The sequence below is a fragment of the Ranitomeya imitator genome, chromosome 5 (assembly GCF_032444005.1).
Source record: "Ranitomeya imitator isolate aRanImi1 chromosome 5, aRanImi1.pri, whole genome shotgun sequence".
NCBI classification, from domain to species: domain Eukaryota; kingdom Metazoa; phylum Chordata; class Amphibia; order Anura; family Dendrobatidae; genus Ranitomeya; species Ranitomeya imitator.
This window is the reverse complement of record NC_091286.1, coordinates 35,919,391-35,936,073: the sequence shown is the minus strand read 5'-3', so window position 1 is coordinate 35,936,073 and position 16,683 is coordinate 35,919,391. Positions and strand designations below refer to the sequence as shown.

Below are 16,683 nucleotides of genomic sequence, written 5' to 3'. Positions count from 1 at the left end.
CATGCCAGTGTGCATTGAAAGAGAAACAGTGAGATGAGCAGGGAAAGCGTCCTAAACATAGTCAGAATTGACCAACTAATACAAGCTCAGCAGAACAGAGATCATCCCAGCTCCTGAAAAGAACCTCACCAATGATGCCGTATTTCAGAGTGGTGAAAGCAGCTGTGGAGGGCGACAACAATGCTACCCCCCTAATAAAATCATGTTTCAGGACAGGAAAAATAGCGTGGGAGGGAACGACTGCGTCCCCAGCTCTTTGATGACATTTATGCTGGAAGACCCAAGCGCAACGCCAGCTGAAGTGCAAAAAAAATTCTGAAATAGGAAGTTGCCTTCAAATGCCTTCAAATGCGCCTTCAAATGTGCTAAATTTGTGGCATAATTTTTTCGTCTAGTTGTTTAAAAAAAATCCAAAAAGAAATCGCTGCCCATCAGGAAAAAAGATGCAACAAATGTAGGAACAGTCTAAAAAATAATAATAGCACGTTGTAGTAATAATAAAAGCAAGTAGAGTTTTTACATCAGGATGTCAGAAAAGCTTCTACATCTGGCTGCTCATTTTCGTCTTGTTTCTGAAAGGGCGAATAAAAGCGCAGAATCCGAGCCCCCTGCATCCCTACTCCTGTGATTACTCGTGTAATGATGGAATATGCCTTGTATTCGGTATTCTACGTCTTAGATTGATGTGCTGTTAGTGACGAGGACCCCAGGAGTGAGCGCCGACGTCCCTGTAGTGTGTTGTTCAGCATCACTGAGGTGCAGAGGTGATTATTTTCCGCACCTAGAGGGACCGGTAAATTAAAGGTGAAGACAAAGGATGAGCAGACAAACAACAATTTGCTAAATACAGAACAGTATCTTCCAGCACATTCATCGCTTCCAAAACAACAGCGCTCCTCCCTACTTTACTGCCCAATGCAAAGTCATCACCCGATTCCTCAATAACATGCCGTAGATCATCTCAAATATCTGTTTGGTAACATGGTTGACAAATTTGATGTCAGTATCTGCCTCTACAGCCATTTTAATTTCTCCGTCGCCTCTAAAACATGAAATGCAAATGTTTGCAGCTCTTGAACGGAATTATGTATGTCCGTGGTAACAGACTACAAACAATCCTTTGTGTGGTCCCATCCTGCCATCATGCTTTATTTCATTCTCCTATACGTCTAGTATATATTTGGACAGTTAGCAAAAAGTAGGGGAGAGTGTTACTGCGGTATCTGACCGCATGGGGCTTGTCTGTAGTCTGTTACTATGGAAACATATAGATTTGCCCAAAAGCTGTAGACCATAGACTAAATCTTTAATTTAAGACTATTTAGAGTATAAGATGCTGGGAAAAAAAGGTCCTTGCACTGTAGAGCTCAATATTATATGCTCTGCCTATTGAATAGGTCGACCAAGCATACATGAGTCAGGGAGAATAACTGTCCGCAGACAGGTGTTTCCAACTACGAGACCGCTGCAGACAATCTCTGGGCTTTGCCTATGTAGATGGCACGTTTTTGGCAGCACTCTATAGTATTAGTATTTAGGTAACCATGTTAAAGTGTTAATTAGCCAACATATGGCACTATTATTTGAGCACAGCGCTGTTGGGTGACTGTACTTTGCGATATATAGTATGGATGTTTGCACACTTTATGACCACACGCCATATACAAGGTGACTTAACAGATGTTGTTGCACAGGACATCATCTAATGTAAGGCTGGCCGGTAATTGTGATCGATTTCTGTCCAGCAGCAAATAACCAGGGATGAGATCAGATATATTTAAAGGGACTCTGTCACCTGGATTTGGAGGGAACAATCTTCAGCCATGGAGGCGGGGTTTTGGGGTTTTTGATTCACCCTTTCCTTACCCGCTGGCTGCATGCTGGCTGCAATATTGGATTGAAGTTCATTCTCTGTCCTCCGTAGTACATGCCTGCACAAGGCAAGATTGCACCTTGTGTAGGCATGTACTACGGAGGACAGAGAATGAACTTCAATCCAATATTGCAGCCAGCATGCAGCCAGCGGGTAAGGAAAGGGTGAATCAAAAACCCCGCCTCCATGGCTGAAGATTGTTCCCTCCAAATCCAGGTGACAGTGTCCCTTTAATACACTTTCAAAGTGTGAGGGTTAGGCTATATTCACATGTTGCTTTTTTGCTGCAGTTTTTTTTTCTGAAGCTAAAAACTTGCTCTCTTGGCAGTAAAAAACTGGTTTGAAAAAGCCGATTTTGCTGCATTTTTTTGCCGTGTTTTTAATGCAGATTACACGTATCATTTGTGTGCAGCATATGTTTAATAACGTTAGTTTCATTCACGAAAAACACAGCAAAAATGCACAGTTGCGTTTTTTTTTTTGCACGGTCTCATTGCTTTCTATATTGAAGAAAAATGCAGCAAAAATCGCTGAAAGAATTGACATGCTGCAGTTTTCCAATTTGGTCAGGAAAAGAAAGCAATAGTGTGTGCGTTTTCAGAAAATATATTGCCGGTAATGTAAAAAGCAGCTTTTAATTTGCATTAGAAAAATGCTGCAAATGGGCAATGTGTAAACATAGCCTTGAAGTAATAAAAATAAATAATCACCCTTCTCTATTATCAGAAAGACTGGAGGACAGAAGGTTGTGCAACTTGCCATAAACAGTAAAAATGTGATCCTGAGCCGTACGAGCTGGAATAATGGTCCCTCTGTATATTCTCGGATTGCCTCGGGCTTCCTGGCAGTTGTGGCCAGATACCTGTGCTTTGCCGAGGACACGTATTTTGCTGGGCACCATTTTCTATTACTGTACCCAGAATGTCCTTATGGGAAATCGCCATCGTCTCTCCGTCTTGTACAGCCTGTTCCAATATGCGGTTTCCTAATTCTTTCTACATTGTTACATTTTCTCGTCTTGTCGGAACATACTAACCGTATTGTCACGTTGTAGTGTACGGCTTATTCTTTCTGTGTATATTTTCTATGATTTAGGTACATGCAATAGCAAGTAGACAATTCTACATGTACTTGGATGGGATGGTTGTGGATGATGGATGGTGTTCCCCTTTACATAAGATGTAGCAGCCCTTACATGTACAGAGGGTCACTATGTAGAGGTGGTGGAAGGACTACTGACATGTCCCTTTAATTACTTTACCCAAAGGGAGGCGTCAAGCTTGGTGGTTACAACAATCTTACAGGAGGCAACAGTTTGCGTGACAATTTGTAGGAACCACAGTGGGCTGGCAACTTGTACATTTTTTCTGATGCTTGCAACAACTTACTGACACTTCTAACATTTTCCTGACATTCTCTTCAACACCTCCTCCAATGTGGCACAGTCTGAGTCCCTCTCAATGCAGAACAGCACACACACACGCTTGCTCGCTCTTTTGGCGGAAACCTTTTGTGCTCCTCTTTGTGGTTCGCACAATACGCTCATGGTTCACTGGTCTCTTCCGTCTAATGCAAACTACACCAGCAGGGAGCTCAGGCTGCAGATTTTTGCATGTTCCTCCATGCCCAGGGCCGGACTGGCCATCTGGCTATTCTGGCAGATGCCAGAAGGGCCTGTCTGGTCATGGGCCGCCTTGTCTTCTACATTGTTAACAGAATCGATGTTCTCAAGACACCCATACTGCTAAGAGTTGTGATGGAGCACAAAGTCGCTGACTCCGTCACTTACCCCAGAAGGCCACGGGTATCACTAGAAATATTGGTCTTGTCGAAAATCTTCCTTTCCTCCATCCAGGGTAATATTAGTAATATATCCCATCTGGTTCATCGGGACGGGGACAACATGGGCCTGTGTGATTTCACATGCCAGAGCTGAATTTCAGCCCTTGTCCGTACCTGTCCATGCCTCTGACTAAGCCTTGAAGTTGCTAGTGCTGCTCAGCCCCACTTGCTAGCTAACTACTGCGCAAGCATTAATAAGCTCATCTCCTTCTGCCAGCTTGTATGCCTCTGAACCTTACTGGAAGAAAAACACACCTTTTGTGCTCTGTAATTCTACAATGGGGATTTGAAGCCCTTTTAGGTCCTGATCCAACATTGCCCTCCTAAATTATACATAGAAAAAATAAAAACATAAGCTCACCACTACACCTGGAAGAAATGCTTGCAAAATTCTGTATGGCACGAAGATGCTCAGATTCTTCAAAGCCTATATCTTCAGTTAGGCAATAGAATAGTAGGAAGCTACATGCAATAAAAGAGGATGTCCGGAACATTTTGAAACCTGACGCATTTCGGACTGTAACAAGTCCTTTACTCATTATGACAAAACAGACCGTGTCCCATCATGAATGATCCTCTGTAGAATTTCAGCCAAAATCAGACTAAAGAGTACAGTCATAAACAAAGGTGAGGATTCTGGATTCAAAACCCATCGGAGGTAACGGGAAATCTTCCAAAAAATGGACTCGCAATTCAAATATCTAGAAAGTCTGATAATCCAGGGCTTGTTCTCAGTACAGACTGATAATACAATGTGAAGAAACGCAAGTAGGGTGGATGCTCGGGGTTCTACCATTGTGAAAAATTACCGCATGGGTAATCCGCCTCCAAATCTTTTAGACACCGACGCAGGTTTCCCAGGGGAAGCTGCTTCAGGCAAAGACAGATTTTTCCTAAAGTAGACCTGTCGGTGCAGCCATTCGTCCATCAGTGTTCTTTCTCTTATATCGTCATTAAGAGAATAGGTGGCTTCTGAGCAGTATCTGCCCGAAGAATGGACATGATATTTACTTTACCTTCTCCAGGGTTTCCGAAAGATGAAGCATTTAGTAGATATAACAAAATAATGAACATCTGCACAACAGTGCCGTTTTTACATTGCTGTGAACTATGACCAATTTTTGCAGGGATTTTTCATGCCGAATGAAGATGGACACTGCCTGAAAAACACGCCATGTGCACAAATCCCAAAGCCTTCTCCAAATCTCAGAACTCCTCAAAAACTTGTCGTTTCCATTCAGCTTCTGCTCTCCAAAAACTCCAAAAAAAGCTCTGGAAAAAAAAAAGACTCCGTATGTACAAAGCCTTTTAGAGTATGTGCACACTTTCTTGACTTTTTTTACAACGTTTTGGAGCAGAAACTCACAAAATCCTCTTCAAAAACTTGGGAGTTTCCATTCAGGGGTTATATGTACACGCTATCTTTTAGCTGCCGCCCGAATAAGACACAGTGTGCACATTCCCTTATTCATTTTTTTTTTTTTTTTAGGAAATTCATTTTTGCTGTTTATATGAAAAGTTTTCTAATTTTTTATTTTTCCCCTGAAGAGATTTTGAAAAATGGCTAATGGAAAGAAAAACGTTCATGTCACTTTTTTTAAACGGAACCTGAAGGAAAAAAATCTCTACAAACTAGGAATTGTCAAATCAAGAGGATGAAGGGGAAAAAAAAAAATTCTTCAAAACTCCAGAAAAAGAAAATTTTCCTCTAAAAACTCTTCATAAAAAAACTGGTGTCAGGCAAGCACACACTGACTGGCCCCACCATCACAGCAGCAAATTTATCAGCTGTTTTTTAATTTTTTTTTTTCATTACATTCCGTACTTTCTTTGACACATTTTTTTTTAAATTCATGTTAAGACCACATAGGACAAAACAACATTCAAAAAAGCTGAAATTACTCATTGATAAACATTACTGGCTGTAAGCCATAATCATCAACATTAACAGAAATAAACACTTGAAATAGATCACTGTGTTTGACTCTGTAGAATATATGAGTTTCACTTTTTGTATTGAAGAACTGAAATAAATTAACTTTTTAATGATATTTTCATTTTGCGAGAAGCACCTGTAGGTTCACACTTGGCGTCAGCGGTGCATTTTTTGGTCACTGTTGTGTTCAAGAAAAACTCACCACAATTGCAGCGTACGCGCCGAGCCTTAAGACGTGTATCATCATTAGATTTCTTCAACCCCAATTAAATCTCAAAAACATAATGTGCCGGATAACACAGAACTGCGAGATTAATCCACCAGAGATTGACCTATTTCCATCCGACCTGTTATACAGATATCCCACAAAGTTCTAACAAATCCTTATAGCAATTGATTAAAATCAAAAACAATTTGCTAACAAAAAAAAAAGTTTCATAATTATAAACTTGCAAATCAATTATATTTCACTTACGGTACTTCAAATATTTAGGATGTTGACGGTGATGAAGAAGGTGGCGTTACTTCCTCCAGGGTAAGGATTGGTGATCCTTTGGTACCCTGGTTGGAGGCTTCAGCCCTGGTGCTGTGCAGAATTTGCCGTGATCTTCAGATTGGCGCACACATGGCGCTTCTGGGGGCGAGGAGCAAGCTGCTCGGGTTATTAAGAAGCATCTTCAGCCTCGGCCAAGGTGTTGGGGACCATAGGTCAGACAGTATGAGTCTGGGAGGGTAGCAGGACCTCTTGTGGTTTAGTAGGATTTATCTAGAGAGCGTAAGAGGAGCAGCTGGCAGTAGTCAGAGGATGGCTGTAGTCAGGGAGAGGAGCTGGAGAATGATGTGTTCTGATGCAGATTAGCAGTGGGCAGGGAGAAGTATGAGGATGACTGGGGCAGGTCATAGGCAGAGCAGTTCTGCCAGGTCACAGTGTCCCATATATCGCACCGCCGAACGATTACACTTTATTGCAAAAATATTATCTTGCTTCTCTTTATAGTTTACATTCCAATTCTGATCATCCACACAGCTGGGGGTTTGCTACAATGTATGCAGTCTACACAATCCAAATTACTCCCACGGGTTGATTGTTTGCATCAAAGTATCAGTGCAGGTAAAAATGTCATACAGAAGATTGTCAAGAGGAGATACAATTGTAGCAAACTCTCAGCTGTGAGAATGGTGAAGATAAGGCCGAGAGGAGATGACTACAGATATTTCCATCATGTCTGCAAATTGCTCCATGTGCTCTCCCGCATTGCAAACGGGTACAAGACCTGCCTTATTATTAGGGCAGACGACCGTATTTTCAGTCCAAGTGCGATCCGACAAAACGTTGTATCGCTCTCGGACCAGTGTTAGTCTATGGGGCCGCCCACGTGTCCAATTCTTTTTTTTCCCCTCAGAACGGGTCTGTCCAACGATAGAATTGCTGTATGGATGATTTGCATCAATAAATCGGGTCGCACTCGGCCATGCAATTTAATGAGCCTTTGGGAAACATCGGACTGCACTCGGATGACGTCTGAGTGCAGTCTTAATTTCACATACATAATGGAGAAGAAGGAAGAAAAAAATTTTTTTACATCTTTTCATCTGAGAAAATTGGATCACACTATAACCACACTCTGATCAAACTCTGATTAGAGAGTGTGAATAGCATAATCGGCCTGAATTTCTTGGATGAGAATAGTGGTCAGCGCACTATGCACCAGCGTCTCCTGTGATGAAAATGATGCAGCCCTAGTGTCTCCTGTGTGATATGTATGATCCAGTCCCAGGGTCTCCTCTGTGATTTATATGATCCTGCCCCTGCGTCTCCTGTATGATGTATATGCTGCAGCTCCAGCGTCTCCAGTGTCATGTATATGATCCTGCCCCAGCATCTCCTGTATGATGTATATGCTGCAGCTCCAGCGTCTCCAGTGTCATGTATATGCTTCAGCCTCAGCTTTTTGCTGTGTGATGTATATGCTCCAGGCCCAGCTGCATTATTATCGTCTTGGGCACTGGTTATAGCACTATGTGGTTTGTGTAAACGTCAAGGAATGTGAGGAAGGAGCTGGTAAGCCAAAGATGTCTATGTGTTACATTATGCATGAATGGAAGAAGTGGTCATGGCGGTCTGGGCTGAATGGAAAAGAAAAGGAAAGTGGATGGTATACTATTTCATGGTCCCTATATGCTGGTAATGGCAGTCTTAGTACCGTCGTTTTGGCTAAGGATCCATATGATGGTATTACCACTATTGCATATGTTGATAATATGTGGTTACAGTCTGGCGGTATTACTTGTCTCGAATATTTCATTACTTATGGTAATATCTGTATGGTGGCATTATTCCATCACTGTGTGGTGGTATTACTGTATGTGGTCATAGTATGGAGATATTATTTACCCTCATATATTGCAGTATTATTGCAACTATTGGTCTTGCGGTACATTTTTATTTCCTCTGTCAAGCAGAATCATCTCGGGATGTGGGTGTGGGTCGGGGGCAGCATAGATGTGTGTGGTTCCAAATGCCAGGGTTGAGATTCATTCTCCGTCCAGCCCTGGTCAACACTGTAGCTTGTGATTGACTGCAGGATTCACCAGCACTGAAAGCAAGGAGATCCTGGTTATCAGTATAGAGGAATGGCGGGGGGTTGAGTTTTTATAGATTTCATTTGTGGACCACAGTGGGCTCATCTGTGTAGTAAAGGGCAGGACAAACCCTTCAACATTCTGAATTATAAATACACCTTATTCTATAGTTTTTTTTAATATATTACTTTAATTTAATTGTATTATGATTGATTAATTTATTATTAATTATTATTATTAATAATAATAAATACTGTTTATTATTATTTTTATTGCATAATTATTTTTTTGTGTTATTTTTATAATATTCTGCATTAATATTTCCCATCTTTCTGCAGCGCAGTTTATTATGAGAGGTTGAGCAGCAGATGTATAAGATACTCCGTGGATCCGGAGCTCCTGCAGACTAATTGTGCGGAGACGTAATATGGAGGGGGGAGTTCTCCCTAAAGTATAACCTGACAAACCCAGCACTCCAGTTTATAATTCTCAGCTACCATGGAGACCAATATAAGCCTATTTATTACTCGGCGTATTATCTTCTGCGGGAGCGTGTTTAACACGGGCTTCATGTGAAAAAAAACACAGAGGATCAGATTAACTGCTCTGGAGGCGCTTAATGAGGCGGTTTAACCTCTTCGTGTTTGTCGCGGACTATGCGAGCTGCGACTTCGTACTATCTATGGGCTGATGACAAATACCGCATTCATTTCATCGGAATATTCCCTGTATTAATAAAACGTCTTTTATAAGAAGCTGTGGGAAGAAGGAAAAAAAATGATTGCATCAGGATAATTTATTTGCGTATCCTAACTGGTAAAGCAATAAACTGATGACTAAAGGCATTGTACGAGAGGAAAAGGAGATCTGATTTACATTTGTAGAAACAGCGCCACTCTCCTCTCTGGGGGTGTCTGGTATTGCAGTTTAGCCACATTCATTTGAAGCCATGGATGAAAGTGGGGGAACAAAATCTTAGCTCATTCATCTGGTGGAGGACAGAATAGGTGCTGGAATAGGAAACTACTTGCATTACTTTCATTCTCCAGAAGAAGAAGCAGGTTTTTATTTGCTCCTCTATAACTTCCTCAACGAGACCCTGATTCCAACGATGTATCACTTAAATTACTGGGTGCAGCCGTTTTGACACAATCAGAGCTTTTAGATTTAGCATGAAGCGGAGCTGAGGAAGCTAGCCCGGACCACTCCAGGCTCTACATGTATAATGTCTATAGACCCTGAGGTGGCCATCACAGTAGGACCAGGAGGCACTCCCTTCTGTGTCCCAGCAATGATAAACTCCTGGTGATAAAACAATCATCGCAAGATAAATAAAACTGATTTAAACGTTTGGTTACCTTGTAACCCCTTCCTGCTTCATGACATGTTATTGTGCATGCAGTGGGTGAAGATTTAAGGAGTGGGTTCACAAAGTATCATCTGTGTTACAAGTCTATTAAAATATTATATTATTTAACCTATAAAGATAAAATCACAAAAAGACAGAAACGCAAAAACAGTTTATTACTTGCCACACTTCCCCTAAACAATGCAATAAAAGCTGGAGAATTGTTCTGCCAGGTTGTTTTTTACCACAAAATGAATGTTGTAAAATCGTAACAATAACGGAATTGTAGTTATTTTCATCGTTTCCGCACACTTGGATTTTGTCCCCCTGTTTTTCATTACATTATATGATTGAGTATATAGAATCATTCAACCCCCCCAAAAAAACAATTAGTATTCAAACTCAGTAAGATACTCCCAGAGTGAACTCGACCACAGTACCCTCCACACACACAGTATGATGAGCCTACAGAACCACCCCCCAGCAAAGTATTATACCCCCACAGTGACCCAACACAGTGTGATGGTGCCGACACAACTCTTCACACAATATGACGGCACACACAGCCTTCCATTCTGTATGATGGCCCCTGAAATAAGATGATGGTCCCCCAAATAATAAGAATTATTATGCTTTGCTTATATAGCACCATCATATTCCACAGCTCTTAACTGAAATCATCAGACAACATCATCCCTGTCCCCATTGAGATTCCCTATTAGTATGTCTTTGGAGTGCGGGAAGAAACCGGAGAACCCGGAGGAAACCCACGCAAACACGGGGAGGACATACAAACTCCTTGCAGATATTGTCCTTGGTGGACTTTGAACCCAGGACCCCTGAATGGCAAAGCAATAGTGCTAACCTCTGAGCCATGATGATGGCACCAAATAGTATGATGGCTCCCCAAATAGCCATCCATATAGTATGATAGACCCACAAATAGTACTCCAAATAGTATGATAGCCCCCACATAGTAGTCCAAATAGTATGATGGCCTCCACATATCCCTCCAAACAGTATGATGATCCCCCAAGTAGCCCTCAAAATTGTATTATGGTCTCTCACATAGCACTCCAAATAGCATGTTGACCCCTCAGATAGCATGCCAAATAGTATGATTGTCTACCCAAGTGTAACAGGTATCTGCTTCGGCCTCTATGTAGCGCAGCACCCATGTTGCAGGTGATGCTTGATTGCATCAATCCTATATTATTCCTGGGACTTGTTGTTCTGGCCAGTTCAGAAGCTAAAGAGTTAATCTTGTTAATCTTGTTCCTCTAATTTTCTATCTTCTCTCCACACTGGGTGGGGCAATGACTATATAAACCACTGAGAGCCAGTTCCCACTACCAGTCAATAATAGTTCTGCTAAGGCTACTTTCACACTTCCGTCGTTTGGGCTACGTCGCAATGCGTCGTTTTGGAGAAAAAACGCATCCTGCAAAGTTGCCCGCAGGATGCGTTTTTTCTCCATAGACTTGAATTAGCGACGCATTGCGACGTATGCGTCGTGTTTTGGCGGACCGTCGGCACAAAAAAAGTTCAATGTAACTATTTTTGTGCAACGTGTCCGCCATTTTCGACTGCGCAACCGCGGCCGAAACTCCGCCCCCTCCTCCCCGCTCATCACAATGGCCAGCGGATGCGTTGTAAAACTGCATCCGCAGCCCAAGTTGTGCTAAATTTAGCACAACGTCCATCGGGACGTCGGGACGACGGTTTGCGACGGCCCCGTACCGACGGAAGTGTGAAAGTAGCCTTACCTGTTTTATACCTCTGTGCTGTGCTCCTGTCTTTTGTCCTGATTTATTCCAGTTCTTTGACCTCGACTTGATATTTGACTACCCGCTTGTTTTATGATTCTGTTCCTGACCTCCTGGATCTGACACTGCTACCTGACTATCCTTCTTGCCAACTTGTGCCACCACATAGCGGCTGACTGTGGCCCTGTGTAAACCCAGATCCCTGTACAGCAGTTAAAGACCAGGGCAACCCCTGGACTCTGGAAAATTAAGTAGCTTGTGCCCAGCCTGTTCATGGTAGCCATTTGGAGCTACCAGGTGACTACGAACAGTGTGCAAATGAAACCACGTAGCTCTCCAATTTGTATGATGGTCTTCACAAAGTACTCACTGATTAAAAACAAAAAAACAAATACTCAAGTCTCCCAGTTCCCCCGCTGTTCCAGTCTCCACAGTGTTGTGAAGATACTGATACAGTTGAAAGTGCAATGTCGGGCGGATGGAAGGAGTTGCTGCACTGGCAGTGGGCCCCCTCAAATGGCGAAAGGGTAGTACGTCAGACTGGCATAATGCCCAGTGATGTACTAGTGATGTTAAAAAAATCAAAAGCTTTCATCATTGCCATCCCCTCCTTCGCTTCCATGGTTCTCTGTCTTCTCCCATGTGTATGTCGTCCATCTTCTTCTGCTTTCTCTGTGGCTGTCACTAAAAGTCTAACGCTTCGTGTTTATTCTTCTGGCTGTTTTTCTTTCACACTCGCAGCAAAAACATTTTTATAGCTATTATAACGTTGTTGATATCATTTGCCATAAAATCTGGTTACGTCTCGGAGCTGCAGATAATTGCTGGTGAGAGATCAGTCTGGACACGTTGGAGAAGCACCTGACAACGCAGAGGAAGGAACAACCTCAGTGACTTCTGTTGTTCTCGTGTCTTTAGGGAAATCTTCTTCGCTTCCACCTCTACTCGTTTTAAAACATGCAAAACTTAACACATGAATCTCTCTCCTGAGAGGATGGAGGCTTCTGCTACCTATGACAGTCTTCACCAGCTTTGCCATAGGAAGCTGCCCAATATGGGACCTGCCATGGGCAGTCAGGGCTCATGTTACATCCTTTTCTGGACCTGCTTCAGCGACGTCTGCTTCTGTTGCCAGATTAACTCTGTGGGCGGCACTGGTTATGGAGGACACGCCACGGCCAGTATCACTATATAGCCTCTGTCCAGTCAGGGGTGCTGATGTGCCTGGGACCTGTTGTGACTCCCAAAATGACTGTGTTTGCTATCTAGCAGCTCAGCTCCCTGCTTGGCATTGTCAGATTTTGCACTTGGTTTACTCCCTGTACTTTGGCGCTATTATTTATTTATGCTCCTGTTCTTGACCCGGCTTGTGACTCTGACTATGTCTGATCCGACCTTTGCTTGTCTGACATTGCCTTTGACAGACCACCTGGTATCTGACCCCAACCATTCCCCTGACTACAGTATTGCCTTCTGATTTTGTCTCTTCTGTTTCTGACCTGGCTAGTTTGGCTATTATTGTCTCAGACTCGCTCCTCCGGCCAGCAGCTACTCTGTGGAGGCAACACAGGGGGCCCTGTTGTAAGTTCAATACCTGTTTAAGGGATAAAGGGAGAAGGATGTGATTTCCGCTGAGATTTGTTTGATGGAATGACTAGTGCTATCTGTCAGAGGTGGCCTTTTTGAGCTGATGACTTCAGGTGGACTTTACAGCTCACTGATTTGTACCTGGTGTGAAATCACAAACCTAATTCATGGTTCCAGTTGTGCCCTTATTTAAGCCCAACTATTTGAACACTATATTGGACTACAGCGGTCTCTACATGTGGATGACACAAGCAAAACTCCTGTACCAGGTGACACTTGGGTCTTATATATATTATATATGTTCTGATATGAGAACTTTCCCTTCTTCAGGATTATATATATATAATTTTCCAAAAAAGAGCATTACATGGCTAATAAGCCTCCTTACCCTGGCATGCCATTCATGTCACTCTCCCCAAAAACAAATGTTACTTAGACCCCAGTCAGAGGCCTCTCATACAGCCAAATCAGATCTCATACTTTGCACTGAAGTGGGGCAAGACCCAAAAACATGTGTCTGAAAACTGAAATTCTGCACCAAGGCCTGGGTAAAACTACTACTGTAGCTAATCATCCGCTATAGCTTCTCCCGTGTTTTGTGATACACAATGCCACGGAGGAAAGGAATACTAAACTGTAAAAACCTCAAATGTATTAAATCCTCCTTCTCACCCACATTGCATGTAATTTGTCTTCACCAGACAGGACATTATCTTGGCGGGCCCCCTGCCAGGGCGACGGTTCATATAAAGATGGAGAAATTCTGTCATTATCCAGATGAAAAAAATGAATTTAGAGGTTGGAATAAAATCAGAAATGTAGATAACCTGCAAAAAAATATTTTTCCTTCTGTACCTGATAGGATCACAGAAAAAGCGTCAGTATACAAATCTATAGGTGACAGATTCTGAAATATTCTGGATTATTGAATGATCATAGGCAATAAGAAAAGATTTGATCTTGTATAATTTAACTTTATATTACTGGAGAGTAGCGCTGCCAGATTATCGAAAATCTTCATTGGTTGTTAAAGTAAATGAACCGTACATTAGGAGCCATTGTCCAGTCTTGATCTCTGTAGTTCCAGTAATTGAGTAAAGGAAATCAGCGTTACATTTGGTGGAAGAACCCTGGATTTAATGACAACAGATCCGAAAGGGTAATGGGATCAGTAGGGTAAGATACAGGCAACGAGACATTCACCCCGTCACACTATGCTGAGTCCTTCTGGGTCGGAGACAGCCTTTCCATTAGGAATAGGAATAGGGGGGTCCTAAGCAGACGACACCTCTCCATGTATCTAATATTTGGAAATCAAGGTCCCCGAGTCTGGAGGAAGAGTGGAGAGGCCACAATCCAAGCTGCTTGAGGTCTAGTGTGAAGTCTCCACAATCAGTGATGGTTTAGGGAGCCATGTCATCTGCTGGTGTAGGTCCACTGTGCCTTATCAAGACCAAAGTCAGCGCAGCTGTTTTCCCCGGAGATTTTAGATCACTTCATGCTTCCCTCTGCCGACAAACTTTTTGGAGATGGAAATGTCATTCTCCAGCAGGACTTGGCACCTGTCCACACTGCCAAAAGTACCAATACCTGGTATGCAAACAACAGTATCACTGTGCGTGATTGGCAGCAAACTCGCCTGACCTTAACCCCATAGAGAATCTTTGGGGTATTGTCAAGAGGAAGATGAGAGACAACAAACCCAACAAGGGTTTTGCCACCAAGTATTAAGTCTTGTTTGCCAGAAGGATCAAATACTTAATTCTCACTGCAAAATGCAAATAAATGTATATAATTTATACAATGCAATTTTCTGGATTTTATTTTTGATATTCTATCTCTCAATGTTAAAACTAACTTACCCTTAAAATTATAGACTGTTTTCTTCTTCTCCTGCTTGGCCACCTTTGGAGTTTGACCTCGGACATTTCCGGCACGAGCTAAAGAACCATGGACTTTACCTCCCAAAAGACGAGAATTAATCTAAGGTGCTAAGTTCATATACTACACTCTGGACTAGGGTGGTTTCATCAGAGAGGGGGGTGCCAGAAAGGAGAAGAACCTGGACTTCAGAGGAAAGTCCCTCTAGGGAGGAGATGTGAGTCTGAGGCTATGTGCCCACGTTGCAGAAATGCAGCATTTCCGCAACTCCCTGCCGTGGGTAAAACGCATGCGGAATTCCCATGCGTTTTCCCAACAAACACAAGCGTTTTACAAGCGTTTTTAGCTTGCAGAATGCTTGCGCTTTTCCAAGCGATTTGAAGCATCTCTTGGAAAAGTGATTGACAGGTTGGTCACACATAGTGCTTGACAAGTGTGACCAACTTTTTACTATTGATGCTGCCTATGCAGCATCAATAGTAAAAGATAGAATGTTAAAAACAATTAAAAAAAAATGGTTATTCTCACCTTCCAACGCCCCCCGATCTCCTCAGCGGCGCTCCCGATACGTTCCGTTCCCAGGGATACTTTGCGTGAAGGACCTTTGTGACATCACAGTCGCGTGACCGCGATGTCATGTCAGGTGATTTGCGCAATGCATCCCTGGGAATGGAAGCTGCCGAGTGCACCGCTGAGAGGCGGAAGGACTCCGGGGGCCATCAGAAGTTAAGTATATCCCTATTTTTACAATAATATGGTACCCAAGGGCCTGGAGGAGAGTCTTCTCTCCTCCATATCCTGGGTACCATCCGCACATGAAGCGCTCATTTTATGCATGGTGGATATAGCACATGCGTAAAGTGAGTGTTTCAATGCAATCCCATGGCAACGGAATCGCAGCGATTCCGCAGAAATAATGAACATGCTGCTGATTTTACCGCTATGCGATTCCGCAGCAGGAAAATCCGCAGCATGGACACAGCAACTGTGGAATCCCATAGGATTGCATGGGAATGCGTTTAAGCATTTTTTAAGCGTTTCCACTGCAGCAAAAATGTGGGCACACAGCCTTAATCTGGGTAACAGTCTCCTGCCCAGACACCTCAAGGGTGTATAGATTCTGCGCTCAGACAAAAAGGTGCATGGTGTCAGCGGTCGCTCCGCGTCTCGCAAAATGGCGGAAAGGAAAGACTAGCAGGGCAAAAAGGCGCATGCAGTACAACAGGCGTTTTGTCAATGTGGTGCCCACCTTTGGCAAGAAAAAGGGACCAAATGCCTACTCTTTATTTGTCTTAGAGTTAATAAAAATATAGAACTTAAAAAAAAAAATGATAGACTGCTCATGTCTTTGTCAGTGGTCAAACTTACAAAATCATCAAGGGATCAAATACTTATTTCCCCCACTGTACCCCCCCTCCATTAAAGACTCGGACTCGGCAGAGTCTGTTCCCTGGTTCTGGGGCCTCCTCTCTTTATTACCAGGGTGGGTGCAGAAGTTGAACCAACTGGAAATCAGCAAGCTATCACACAAATACTGAGGGGAACAGCAGGAATAAAATAAGAGGAAAAACAGCCCACTTTTGACCTTGTGGCAGGTCCTCTTTTAAAGGGTTAAAAGACATTGTATTTCAGCATCTTTCTATGGGGCATTGTATTGTCCCCTACAGAATACAATGAGGCAGATAAGTGGCCCTTGTGTCTGGGGGCCCGCCAGATAAGACGTTTGAAGTGGTAGTGTGCTTCACCCTCTGAAATTCATATAACGCCCTGGGCTTTGTAATGCGGTTTGTCCTTTCCTCAAATGAAACGGATATAATCCGCAGGTGTCAGGTTGGATATATTTTTTTATCCTTGATCTCAGCTTCTC

General features: G+C 42.9%; 1 protein-coding gene across 3 annotated transcripts in view; it reads right to left on the bottom strand.

The window, feature by feature from the left end:
- Window positions 1–6,503, bottom strand: part of RD3 (RD3 regulator of GUCY2D) — a 30,233-nt gene extending 23,730 nt beyond the window's left edge. Inside the window, exons 1-2 of one of the 3 annotated variants that reach the window (XM_069768542.1) lie at window positions 6,132–6,492; window positions 4,077–4,987 (exon numbers count right to left, since the gene is read on the bottom strand). The gene's annotated coding sequence lies outside the window, so the exon portion shown is untranslated. Of the gene's footprint in view, window positions 1–4,076; window positions 4,988–6,126 lie in introns of all 3 variants that reach the window. The other 2 variants (XM_069768543.1, XM_069768541.1) reach the window with 2 other exon arrangements.
- Window positions 6,504–16,683: the final 10,180 nt, after the last annotated feature.